Below are 14,281 nucleotides of genomic sequence, written 5' to 3'. Positions count from 1 at the left end.
TCCAGGGGCTCACGAGGCCCTGTGGTGCTACTTCTAACAGTTCTTTCAGCAAGCACTTCCTGAGGCCTGCTGTGTGACGGGCTCCATACTTGGCAAGGAGGATAAAAAGATGGTTGTGACACAGACTGCGGGAGAGATAGGCAAGATGAAATCACGGCACACTGCTTGTGTCCTATGCGGAGAGGCCGAGTTAATCACAGGAGGCCCTAATCAGAGGGGTCTGGGAAGGGTTCCTGGAAAATCTAATTCTGGCCCTAGGTTTTGAGGTAGTTCAAGGAGAAGGTAGCTACATGGGGGAGGGGATTGCAGACGGCAACAGCGCGTGAAGCAACAGGACAGAGAACTTGTTCAGTATAACCACAATGAACATGCCAGTGGAGGCGGGGATGGGTGAGGGAGGCGTGTGTGCGTGTGTGTGTGTGTTCGGGGGAGGATGTGCATTGTGCAAGATCTGGGTTAGAGAGGCCAGCAGGTGTGCTAAAGAGAGGATATGAACTTGACCCGAAATCCAGAGAACCATGGTACAATTTTAAGAAGTGTGACATTGTGAGACATAAGAAGATCACTCTGGAAACAGGATAAGAGGATGATCAGAGAGGCAAATCAAAAGCCTGGTGCTTAATAGGGAGGCCATTGCATATATATAGCAGAGAAGTGATGGGATTCTGAACCAGGCAGTGTTATGGGGGAAGAGAAGAGGAAAGATGACTTGGAGAGGCCATCCAAGATTTGGATGACTAGATATGGGTGTGCTGGAGAAGGAAGGTCATCTCTCTTTTTTTTTTTTTTTTTTTGTGGTACGCGGGCCTCTCACTGTTGTGGCCTCTCCCGTTGCGGAGCACAGGCTCCGGACGCGCAGGCTCAGCGGCCATGGCTCACGGGCCCAGCCGCTCCGCGGCATGTGGGATCCTCGCGGACCGGGGCACGAACCCGTGTCCCCTGCATCGGCAGGCGGACTCTCAACCACTGCGCCACCAGGGAAGCCCGGAAGGTCATCTTTTGAGACCTAGAGAAGAGCTGTAGAGAAGGAAGACTTAGAAGAGCAGGACATTGAGAATAAAATCTGAGGGGTTTGGGGGGAGGAAGCTGACTAGAGATATACAGGCAGCTGGTACCCCACTTGAAAACCGTGACTCTGTAATACTCTGACTTCTCTTAGATGTGTAGATTTCCACCAGTAGCCATGAGTAGTTTAGGAGCTAGTCTGCTGTAGCTGACAAGTCAAATGGTGCCATCTTGAAATCACAGTAGGGGCTTCCCAGGTGGCGCAGTGGTTAAGAATTCGCCTGCCAATGCTAGGGGACATGGGTTCGAGCCCTGGTCCGGGAAGATCCCAAATGCCACGGAGCAGCTAAGCCCGTGCGCCACAACTACTGAACCTGCGCTCTAGAGCCCGTGAGCCACAACTACTGAGCCTGCATGCCACAACCACTGAAGCCCATGCGCCTAGAGCCCATGCTCAGCAACAAAAGAAGCCACCACAATGAGAAGCCCACAGACTGCAACGAAGAGTAGCCCCCGCTCGCCGCAACTAGAGAAAGCCCGTGCACAGCAGCAAAAACCCAATGCAGCCAAAGATAAATAATTAAATAAATATTTTTTTAAAAAAAGAAACTACAGTAAACTTCTGTTTTTCTAAGGCCACTGCCCAAGTTCAAGTCTTCAGGATCTTCAGCCTGGATTACCCATCTAAGGTAAAATGCCACATCTTCTGCACTCCTTACATATCATCTACTCCATATTTTTATAGCACTTATTGAAACGGTTGACTTCTGATTGGGACTTGAACCCATGTGCTGAGACTCGAACACAGCCTAAACCCAGAATGGGACTTGAACCCACAGACTTTTTTTTTTTTTTTTTCAGAACAGATTTTTTTTTTATTAGTTTCTGCTTTATAACAAAGTGAATCAGTCATACATATACATCTGTTCCCATATCCCTTCCCCCATGCCTCTCCCTCCCTCCCACCCTCCCCATCCCACCCCTCCAGGCAGTCACAAAGCACCCAGCTGATCTCCCTGTGCTCTGCGGCTGCTTCCCACTATCTATCTACCTTACGTTTGGTAGTGTATATATGTCCATGCCTCTCTTTCGCTTTGTCACAGCTTACCCTTCCCCCTCCCCATATCCTCAAGTCCGTTCTCAAGTAGGTCTGTGTCTTTATTTCTGTCTTACCCCTATGTTCTTCATGACATTTTTTTTTCTTAAATTCCATATATATGTGTCAGCATACGGTATTTGTCTTTCTCTTTCTGACTTACTTCACTCTGTATGACAGACTCTAGGTCCATCCACCTCATTACAAATAGCTCAATTTCATTTCTTTTTTGGCTGAGTAATATTCCATTGTATATATGTGCCACATCTTCTTTACCCATTCATCCGATGATGGACACTTAGGTTGTTTCCATCTCCGGGCTATTGTAAATAGGGCTGCTATGAACATTTTGGTACATGACTCTTTTTGAATTATGGTTTTCTCAGGGTATATGCCCAGTAGTGGGATTGCTGGGTCATATGGTAGTTCTATTTGTAGTTTTTTAAGGAACCTCCATACTGTTCTCCATAGTGGCTGTACCAATTCACATTCCCACCAGCAGTGCAAGAGGGTTCCCTTTTTTCCACACCCTCTCCAGCATTTATTGTTTCTAGATTTTTTGATGATGGCCATTCTGACTGGTGTGAGATGATATCTCATTGTAGTTTTGATTTGCATTTCTCTAATGAGTAAAGATGTTGAGCATCCTTTCATGTGTTTGTTGGCAGTCTGTATATCTTCTGTGGAGAAATGTCTATTTAGGTCTTCTGCCCATTTTTGGATTGGGTTGTTTGTTTTTTTGTTATTGAGCTGCATGAGCTGCTTATAAATTTTGGAGATTAATCCTTTGTCAGTTGCTTCATTTGCAAATATTTTCTCCCATTCTGAGGGTTGTCTTTTGGTCTTGTTTATGGTTTCCTTTGCTGTGCAAAAGCTTTTAAGTTTCATTAGGTCCCATGTGTTTATTTTTGTCTTTATTTCCATTTCTCTAGGAGGTGGGTCAAAAAGGATCTTGTTGTGATTTATGTCATAGAGTGTTCTGCCTATGTTTTCCTCTAAGAGTTTGATAGTTCCTGGCCTTACATTTAGGTCTTTAATCCATTTTGAGCTTATTTTTGTGTATGGTGTTAGGGAGTGATCTAATCTCATACTTTTACATGTCCCTGTCCAGTTTTCCCAGCACCACTTATTGAAGAGACTGTCCTTTCTCCACTGTACATTCCTGCCTCCTTTATCAAAGATAAGGTGACCATATGTGCGTGGGTTTATCTCTGGGCTTTCTATCCTGTTCCCTTGATCTATCTTTCTGTTTTTGTGCCAGTACCATACTGTCTTGATTACTGTAGCTTTGTAGTATAGTCTGAAGTCAGGGAGCCTGATTCCTCCAGCTCCATTTTTCGTTCTCAAGATGGCTTTGGCTATTCGGGGTCTTTTGTGTTTCCATACAAATTGTGAAATTTTTTGTTCTAGTTCTGTGAAAAATGCCAGTGGTAGTTTGATAGGGATTGCATTGAATCTGTAGATTGCTTTGGGTAGTAGAGTCATTTTCACAATGTTGATTCTTCCAATCCAAGAACATGGTACATCTCTCCATCTATTTGTATCATCTTTAATTTCTTTCATCAGTGTCTTATAATTTTCTGCATACAGGTCTTTTGTCTCCTTAGGTAGGTTTATTCCTAGATATTTTATTCTTTTTGTTGCAATGGTAAATGGGAGTGTTTCCTTGATTTCACTTTCAGATTTTTCATCATTAGTATATAGGAATGCCAGAGATTTCTGTGCATTAATTTTGTATCCTGCAACTTTACCAAATTCCTTGATTAGCTCTAGTAGTTTTCTGGTAGCATCTTTAGGATTCTCTATGTATAGTATCATGTCATCTGCAAACAGTGACAGCTTTACTTCTTCTTTTCCGATTTGGATTCCTTTTATTTCCTTTTCTTCTCTGATTGCTGTGGCTAAAACTTCCAAAACTATGTTGAATAAGAGTGGTGAGAGTGGGCAACCTTGTCTTGTTCCTGATCTCAGTGGAAATAAACCCACAGACTTTTGATTAGAATCAGTCAACTCATGTCTGGACTTACTGAGGCTCAGGTTCTTTGTGTCTCAGCGCAGAAGGAATTCATCGAGAGGCAAAGTGATAGGGAAGAAGTAGCTTTATTAATATAGGACATTTGTGAGAGATGCAAGCAGGTAGGCGAGGGAGCTCTGCCCCAAGGATTAAGCGGGCTACATTGTTATAATCAAAGGAAAGTGGAGGAGGGAGAAAAGACCCCCTTCTTTCTCATTCTTCGAGTAGCCGTCAGGTTTACATCAGTAGTTCCTCCTTCTTATGGAGCAGGAGAGTGTCTGACCCTATGAGGTCAAACTAGGACTGTCATAAGCGTTTATTCAAATCAGCAGAAGGGTGGTAACATTTTTTTTTTCACTTAATGACCTGGGGCATATCTCCCGCTTTATAGTTAAGCAAGGCTGCTTCGTTCCATGACATGTCTTTCTTTTCATTTTTTAAAAATTTATTTTATTTATTTATTTTTGTCAGCATTGGGCCTTCGTTGCTGCGCACAGGCTTTCTCTAGCTGTGGCGAGAGGGGGCCACTCTTCATTGCAGTGCGCGGGCTTCTCATTGCAGTGGCCTCTCCTGTTGTGGAGCACGAGCTCTAGGCGCACGGGCTTCAGTAGTTGTGGCACACGGGCTCAGTAGTTGTGGCTCGCGGGCTCTAGAGCACAGGCTCAGTAGTTGTGGCGCACAGGCTTACCTGCTCTGCGGCATGTGGGATCTTCCCGGACCAGGGCTCAAACCCGTGTCCCCTGCATTGGCAGGTGGATTCTTTTTTTTTTTTTTTTTAACATCTTTATTGGAGTATAATTGCTTTACAATGGTGTGTTAGTTTCTGCTTTATAACAAAGTGAATCAGTTATATATATACATATGTTCCCATATCTCTTCCCTCTTGTGTCTCCCTCCCTCCCACCCTCCCTATCCCACCCCTCTAGGTGGTCACAAACCACCTAGCTGATCTTCCTGTGCTATGCGGCTACTTCCCACTAGCTATTTATTTTACATTTGGTAGTGTATATATGTCCATGCCACTCTCTCACTTTGTCACAGCTTACCCTTCCCCCTCCCCATATCCTCAAGTCCATGCTCTAGTAGGTCTGTCTTTATTCCCGTCTTACCCCTAGGTTCTTCATGACTTTTTTTTTTCTTAGATTCCATATATATGTGTTAGCATACGGTATTTGTTTTTCTCTTTCTGACTTACTTCACCCTGTATGACAGACTCTAGGTCCATCCACCTCACTACAAATAACTCAATTTCATTTCTTTTTATGGCTGAGTAATATTCCATTGTATGTATGTGCCACATCTTCTTTATCCATTCATCTGTTGATCGGACACTTAGGTTGCTTCCATGTCCTGGCTATTGTAGATAGACCTGCAATGAACATTTTGGTACATGACTCTTTTTGAATTATGGTTTTCTAAGGGTATATGCCCAGTAGTGGGATTCCTGGGTTGTATGGTAGTACTATTTGTAGATTTTTTTTAAATTTTTCTCCTTTATAACAAATTTAATCAGTTATACATATACATATGTTCCCATATCCCCTCCCTTTTGTGTCTCCCTCCCACCCTCCCTATCCCACCCCTCCAGGCGGTCACAAAGCACCGAGCTGATCTCCCTGTGCTATGCGGCTGCTTCCCACTAGCTATCTACCTTACGTTTAGTAGTGCATATATGTCCATGCTGCTCTTTCGCTTTGTCACAGCTTACCCTTCCCCCTCCCCATATCCTCAAGTCCATTCTCTAGTAGGTCTGTGTCTTTATTCCTGTCTTACCCCTATGTTCTTCATGACATTTTTTTCTTAAATTCCATATATATGTGTCAGCATACAGTATTTGTCTTTCTCTTTCTGACTTACTTCACTCTGTATGACAGACTCTAGGTCCATCCATCTCATTACAAATAGCTCAATTTTGTTTCTTTTTATGGCTGAGTAACATTCCACTGTATATATGTGCCACAAATTCTTTATCCATTCATCCGATGATGGACACTTAGGTTGTTTCCATCTCCAGGCTATTGTAAATAGGGCTGCTATGAACATTTTGGTACATGACTCTTTTTGAATTATGGTTTTCTCAGGGTATATGCCCAGTAGTGGGATTGCTGGGTCATATGGTAGTTCTATTTGTAGTTTTTTAAGGAACCTCCATACCGTTCTCCATAGTGGCTGTACCAATTCACAATCCCACCAGCAGTGCAAGAGTGTTCCCTTTTTTCCACACCCTCTCCAGCATTTATTGTTTCTAGATTTTTTGATGATGGCCATTCTGACTGGTGTGAGATGATATCTCATTGTAGTTTTGATTTGCATTTCTCTAATGAGTAAAGATGTTGAGCATCCTTTCATGTGTTTGTTGGCGGTCTGTATATCTTCTGTGGAGAAATGTCTATTTAGGTCTTCTGCCCATTTTTGGATTGGGTTGTTTGTTTTTTTGTTATTGAGCTGCATGAGCTGCTTATAAATTTTGGAGATTAATCCTTTGTCAGTTGCTTCATTTGCAAATATTTTCTCCCATTCTGAGGGTTGTCTTTTGGTCTTGTTTATGGTTTCCTTTGCTGTGCAAAAGCTTTTAAGTTTCATTAGGTCCCATGTGTTTATTTTTGTCTTTATTTCCATTTCTCTAGGAGGTGGGTCAAAAAGGATCTTGCTGTGATTTATGTCATAGAGTGTTCTGCCTATGTTTTCCTCTAAGAGTTTGATAGTTCCTGGCCTTACATTTAGGTCTTTAATCCATTTTGAGCTTATTTTTGTGTACGGTGTTAGGGAGTGATCTAATCTCATACTTTTACATGTCCCTGTCCAGTTTTCCCAGCACCACTTATTGAAGAGACTGTCCTTTCTCCACTGTACATTCCTGCCTCCTTTATCAAAGATAAGGTGACCATATGTGCGTGGGTTTATCTCTGGGCTTTCTATCCTGTTCCATTGATCTATCTTTCTGTTTTTGTGCCAGTACCATACTGTCTTGATTACTGTAGCTTTGTAGTATAGTCTGAAGTCAGGGAGCCTGATTCCTCCAGCTCCATTTTTCGTTCTCAAGATTGCTTTGTCTATTTGGGGTCTTTTGTGTTTCCATATAAATTGTGAAATTTTTTGTTCTAGTTCTGTGAAAAATGCCAGTGGTAGTTTCATAGGGATTGCATTGAATCTGTAGATTGCTTTGGGTAGTAGAGTCATTTTCACAATATTGATTCTTCCAATCCAAGAACATGGTACATCTCTCCATCTATTTATATCATCTTTAATTTCCTTCATCAGTGTCTTATAATTTTCTGCATACAGGTCTTTTTTCTCCTTAGGTAGGTTTATTCCTAGATATTTTATTCTTTTTGTTGCAATGGTAAATGGGAGTGTTTCCTTGATTTCACTTTCAGATTTTTCATCATTAGTATATAGAAATGCCAGAGATTTCTGTGCATTAATTTTGTATCCTGCTACTTTACCAGATTCATTGATTAGCTCTAGTAGTTTTCTGGTAGCATCTTTAGGATTCTCTATATATAGTATCATGTCATCTGCAAACAGTGACAGCTTTGCTTCTTCTTTTCCGATTTGGATTCCTTTTATTTCCTTTTCTTCTCTGATTGCTGTGGCTAAAACTTCCAAAACTAAGTTGAATAAGAGTGGTGAGAGTGGGCAACCTTGTCTTGTTCCTGATCTTAGTGGAAATGGTTTCAGTTTTTCACCATTGAGGACGATGTTGGCTGTGGGTTTGTCATATATGGCCTTTATTATGTTGAGGAAAGTTCCCTCTATGCCTACTTTCTGCAGGGTTTTTATCATAAATGGGTGTTGAATTTTGTCGAAAGCTTTCTCTGCATCTATTGAGATGATCATATGGTTTTTCTCCTTCAACTTGTTAATATGGTGTATCACGTTGATTGATTTGCGTATATTGAAGAATCCTTGCATTCCTGGAATAAACCCCACTTGATCATGGTGTACGATCCTTTTAATGTGCTGTTGGATTCTGTTTGCTAGTATTTTGTTGAGGATTTTTGCATCTATGTTCATCAGTGATATTGGCCTGTAGTTTTCTTTCTACAGTGACATCCTTGTCTGGCTTTGGTATCAAGGTGATGCTGGCCTCATAGAATGAGTTTGGGAGTGTTCCTCCCTCTGCTATATTTTGGAAGAGTTTGAGAAGGATAGGTGTTAGCTCTTCTCTAAATGCTTGATAGAATTCACCTGTGAAGCCATCTGGTCCTGGGCTTTTGTTTGTTGGAAGATTTTTTATCAGTTTCAATTTCTGTGCTTGTGATTGGTCTGTTCATATTTTCTATTTCTTCCTGATTCAGTCTTGGCAGGTTGTGCATTTCTAAGAATTTGTCCATTTCTTCCAGGTTGTCCATTTTATTGGCATAGAGTTGCTTGTAGTAATCTCTCATGATCTTTTGTATTTCTGCAGTGTCAGTTGTTACTTCTCCTTTTTCATTTCTTTTTTTTTTTTTTTTTTTTTTTTTTTGCCAATAAAAACTCAAGATAGTATTTTATTTCTCCAAACAATGAGAGATTTGGAGATGATTTCAAGACCCAAAATAAATACAGAAATAAATTAATGAATTACAAGACATGAATTTTCTCTAGCTCCAACCTCATTTTGATTTGAATAAAAATGTTATGAAATTGACAACTAAATTATTTTCATTACTTCTGTGTTGCTCATAAAGAAATTAATATTGTTTAGAATAGTTGATTAACTTTTTTTTTTTTTTTTTTTTTTCACATTTTATTTTTTTTTTTATTTTTTTATTTTTTTATTTTTATTTTTTGCTTTATCACAAATTTAATCAGTTATATGTATACATATGTTCCCATATCCCCTCCCTTTTGCGTCTCCCTCCCACCCTCCCTATCCCACCCCTCCAGGCGGTCACAAAGCACCGAGCTGATCTCCCTGTGCTATGCGGCTGCTTCCCACTAGCTATCTACCTTACGTTTGGTAGTGTATATATGTCCATGCCGCTCTTTCACTTTGTCACAGCTTACCCTTCCCCCTCCCCATATCCTCAAGTCCATTCTCTAGTAGGTCTGTGTCTTTATTCCTGTCTTACCCCTATGTTCTTCATGACCTTTTTTTTTCTTAAATTCCATATATATGTGTCAGCATACAGTATTTGTCTTTCTCTTTCTGACTTACTTCACTCTGTATGACAGACTCTAGGTCCATCCACCTCATTACAAATAGTTCAATTTCATTTCTTTTTATGGCTGAGTAATATTCCATTGTATGTATGTGCCACATCTTCTTTACCCATTCATCCGATGATGGACACTTAGGTTGTTTCCATCTCCGGGCTATTGTAAATAGGGCTGCTATGAACATTTTGGTACATGTCTCTTTTTGAATTATGGTTTTCTCAGGGTATATGCCCAGTAGTGGGATTGCAGGGTCATATGGTAGTTCTATTTGTAGTTTTTTAAGGAACCTCCATACCGTTCTCCATAGTGGCTGTACCAATTCACATTCCCACCAGCAGTGCAAGAGTGTTCCCTTTTTTCCACACCCTCTCCAGCATTTATTGTTTCTAGATTTTTTGATGATGGCCATTCTGACTGGCGTGAGATGATATCTCATTGTAGTTTTGATTTGCATTTCTCTAATTAGTAAAGATGTTGAGCATCCTTTCATGTGTTTGTTGGCAGTCTGTATATCTTCTGTGGAGAAATGTCTATTTAGGTCTTCTGCCCATTTTTGGATTGGGTTGTTTGTTTTTTTGTTATTGAGCTGCATGAGCTGCTTATAAATTTTGGAGATTAATCCTTTGTCAGTTGCTTCATTTGCAAATATTTTCTCCCATTCTGAGGGTTGTCTTTTGGTCTTGTTTATGGTTTCCTTTGCTGTGCAAAAGCTTTTAAGTTTCATTAGGTCCCATGTGTTTATTTTTGTCTTTATTTCCATTTCTCTAGGAGGTGGGTCAAAAAGGATCTTGCTGTGATTTATGTCATAGAGTGTTCTGCCTATGTTTTCCTCTAAGAGTTTGATAGTGTCTGGCCTTACATTTAGGTCTTTAATCCATTTTGAGCTTATTTTTGTGTATGGTGTTAGGGAGTGATCGAATCTCATACTTTTACATGTCCCTGTCCAGTTTTCCCAACACCACTTATTGAAGAGACTGTCCTTTCTCCACTGTACATTCCTGCCTCCTTTATCAAAGATAAGGTGACCATATGTCCGTGGGTTTATCTCTGGGCTTTCTATCCTGTTCCATTGATCTATCTTTCTGTTTCTGTGCCAGTACCATACTGTCTTGATTACTGCAGCTTTGTAGTATAGTCTGAAGTCAGGGAGCCTGATTCCTCCAGCTCCATTTTTCGTTCTCAAGATTGCTTTGGCTATTCGGGGTCTTTTGTGTTTCCATACAAATTGTGAAATTTTTTGTTCTAGTTCTGTGAAAAATGCCAGTGGTATTTTGATAGGGATTGCATTGAATCTGTAGATTGCTTTGGGTAGTAGAGTCATTTTCACAATGTTGATTCTTCCAATCCAAGAACATGGTACATCTCTCCATCTATTTGTATCATCTTTAATTTCTTTCATCAGTGTCTTATAATTTTCTGCATACAGGTCTTTTGTCTCCTTAGGTAGGTTTATTCCTAGATATTTTATTCTTTTTGTTGCAATGGTAAATGGGAGTGTTTCCTTGATTTCACTTTCAGATTTTTCATCATTAGTATATAGGAATGCCAGAGATTTCTGTGCATTAATTTTGTATCCTGCAACTTTACCAAATTCATTGATGAGCTCTAGTAGTTTTCTGGTAGCATCTTTAGGATTCTCTATGTATAGTATCATGTCATCTGCAAACAGTGACAGCTTTACTTCTTCTTTTCCAATTTGGATTCCTTTTATTTGCTTTTCTTCTCTGATTGCTGTGGCTAAAACTTCCAAAACTATGTTGAATAAGAGTGGTGAGAGTGGGCAACCTTGTCTTGTTCCTGATCTTAGTGGAAATGGTTTCAGTTTTTCACCATTGAGGACGATGCTGGCTGTGGGTTTGTCATATATGGCCTTTATTATGTTGAGGAAAGTTCCCTCTATGCCTACTTTCTGCAGGGTTTTTATCATGAATGGGTGTTGAATTTTGTCGAAAGCTTTCTCTGCATCTATTGAGATGATCATATGGTTTTTCTCCTTCAATTTGTTAATATGGTGTATCACGTTGATTGATTTGCGTATATTGAAGAATCCTTGCATTCCTGGGATAAACCCCACTTGATCATGGTGTATGATCCTTTTAATGTGCTGTTGGATTCTGTTTGCTAGTATTTTGTTGAGGATTTTTGCATCTATGTTCATCAGTGATATTGGCCTGTAGTTTTCTTTCTTTGTGACATCCTTGTCTGGTTTTGGTATCAAGGTGATGGTGGCCTCGTAGAATGAGTTTGGGAGTGTTCCTCCCTCTGCTATATTTTGGAAGAGTTTGAGAAGGATAGGCGTTAGCTCTTCTCTAAATGCTTGATAGAATTCGCCTGTGAAGCCATCTGGTCCTGGGCTTTTGTTTGTTGGAAGATTTTTTATCACAGTTTCAATTTCAGTGCTTGTGATTGGTCTGTTCATATGTTCTATTTCTTCCTGATTCAGTCTTGGCAGGTTGTGCATTTCTAAGAATTTGTCCATTTCTTCCAGGTTGTCCATTTTATTGGCATAGAGTTGCTTATAGTAATCTCTCACGATCTTTTGTATTTCTGCAGTGTCAGTTGTTACTTCTCCTTTTTCATTTCTAATTCTATTGATTTGAGTCTTCTCCCTTTTTTTCTTGATGAGTCTGGCTAATGGTTTATCAATTTTGTTTATCTTCTCAAAGAACCAGCTTTTAGTTTTATTGATCTTTGCTATTGTTTCCTTCATTTCTTTTTCATTTATTTCTGATCTGATTTTTATGATTTCTTTCCTTCTGCTAACTTTGGGATGTTTTTGTTCTTCTTTCTCTAATTGCTTTAGGTGCAAGGTTAGGTTGTTTAGTCGAGATGTATCCTGTTTCTTAAGGTGGGATTGTATTGCTATAAACTTCCCTCTTAGAACTGCTTTTGCTGCGTCCCATAGGTTTTGGGTCGTCGTGTCTCCATTGTCATTTGTTTCTAGGTATTTTTTTATTTCCTCTTTGATTTCCTCAGTGATCACTTCGTTATTGCGTAGTGTATTGTTTAGCCTCCATGTGTTTGTATTTTTTACAGCTCTTTTCCTGTAATTGATATCTATTCTCATAGCATTGTGGTCAGAAAAGATACTTGATACAATTTCAATTTTCTTAAATTTATCAAGGCTTGATTTGTGACCCAAGATATGATCTATCCTGGAGAATGTTCCATGAGCACTTGAGAAAAATGTGTATTTTGTTGTTTTTGGATGGAATGTCCTATAAATGTCAATTAAGTCCACCTTGTTTAATGTATCATTTAAAGCTTGTGTTTCCTTATTTATTTTCATTTTGCATGATCTGTCCATTGGTGAAAGTGGGGTGTTAAAGTCCCCTACTATGATTGTGTTACTGTCGATTTCTCCTTTTATGGCTGTTAGTATTTGCCTTATGTATTGAGGTGCTCCTATGTTGGGTGCATAAATATTTACAATTGTTATATCTTCTTCTTGGATCGATACCTTGATCATTATGTAGTGTCCTTCTTTGTCTCTTCTAGTAGTCTTTATTTTAAAGTCTATTTTGTCTGATATGAGAATTGTTACTCCAGCTTTCTTTTGGTTTCCATTTGCATGGAATATCTTTTTCCATCCCCTTACTTTCAATCTGTATGTGTCTCTAGGTCTGAAGTGGGTCTCTTGTAGACAGCATATATATGGGTCTTGTTTTTGTATCCATTCAGCCAATCTGTGTCTTTTGGTGGGAGCATTTAGTCCATTTACATTTAAGGTAATTATTGATATGTATGTTCCTATTCCCATTTCCTTAATTGTTTTGGGTTCGTTATTGTAGGTCTTTTCCTTCTGTTGTGTTTCTTGCCTAGAGAAGTTCCTTTAGCATTTGTTGTAAAGCTGGTTTGGTGGTGTTGAACTCTCTCAGCTTTTGCTTGTCCGTAAAGGTTTTAATTTCTCCATCAAATCTGAATGAGATCCTTGCTGGGTAGAGTAGTCTTGGTTGCACGTTTTTCTCCTTCATCCCTTTAATTATGTCCTGCCACTCCCTTCTGGCTTGTAGAGTTTCTGCTGAGAGATCAGCTGTTAACCTGATGGGGATTCCCTTGTGTGTTATTTGTTGTTTTTCCCTTGCTGCTTTTAATATGATTTCTTTGTGTTTAATTTTTGACAGTTTGATTAATATGTGTCTTGGCATATTTCTCATTGGATTTATTCTTGTATGGGACTCTCTGTGCCTCCTGGACTTGATTAACTATTTCGATTCACATATTAGGGAAGTTTTCAACTATAATCTCTTTAAATATTTTCTCAGTCCCTTTCTTTTTCTCTTCTTCTTCTGGAACCCCTATAATTCGAATGTTGGTGCGTTTAATGTTGTCCCAGAGGTCTCTGAGACTGTCCTCTGTTCTTTTCATTCTTTTTTCTTTATTTTGCTCTGCATCAGTTATTTCCACTATTTTATCTTCCACCTCACTTATCCGTTCTTCTGCCTCAGTTATTCTGCTATTGATCCCATCTAGAGTATTTTTCATTTCATTTATTGTGTTTTTAATCAATGCTTGATTCATCTTTAGTTCTTCTAGGTCCTTGTTAACTGTTTCTTGCATTTTGTCTATTCTATTTCCAAGATTTTGGATCTTGGAAATAGAATCTTGGATCATCTTTACTATCATTATTCTGAATTCTTTTTCAGGTAGACTGCCTATTACCTCTTCATTTGTTAGGTCTGGTGGGTTTTTATCTTGCTCCTTCTCCTGCTGTGTGTTTTTCTGTCTTCTCATTTTGCTTATCTTACTGTGTTTGGGGTCTCCTTTTTGCAGGCTGCAGGTTCGTAGTTCCCGTTGTTTTTGGTGTCTGTCCCCAGTGGCTAAGGTTGCTTCAGTCGGTTGTGTAGGCTTCCTGGTGGAGGGGACTAGTGCCTGTGTTCTGGCGGATGAGGCTGGATCTTGTCTTTCTGGTGGACAGGTCCATGTCTGGTGGTGTATTTTGGGGTGTCTGTGGACTTATTATGATTTTAGGCAGCCTCTCTGCTAATGGGTGGGGTTGTGTTCCTGTCTTGCTAGTTGTT

This window comes from Hyperoodon ampullatus (assembly GCF_949752795.1).
Source record: "Hyperoodon ampullatus genome assembly, chromosome: 1".
In the NCBI taxonomy this organism is placed as follows: domain Eukaryota; kingdom Metazoa; phylum Chordata; class Mammalia; order Artiodactyla; family Ziphiidae; genus Hyperoodon; species Hyperoodon ampullatus.
This window is presented reverse-complemented; position numbering follows the sequence as displayed.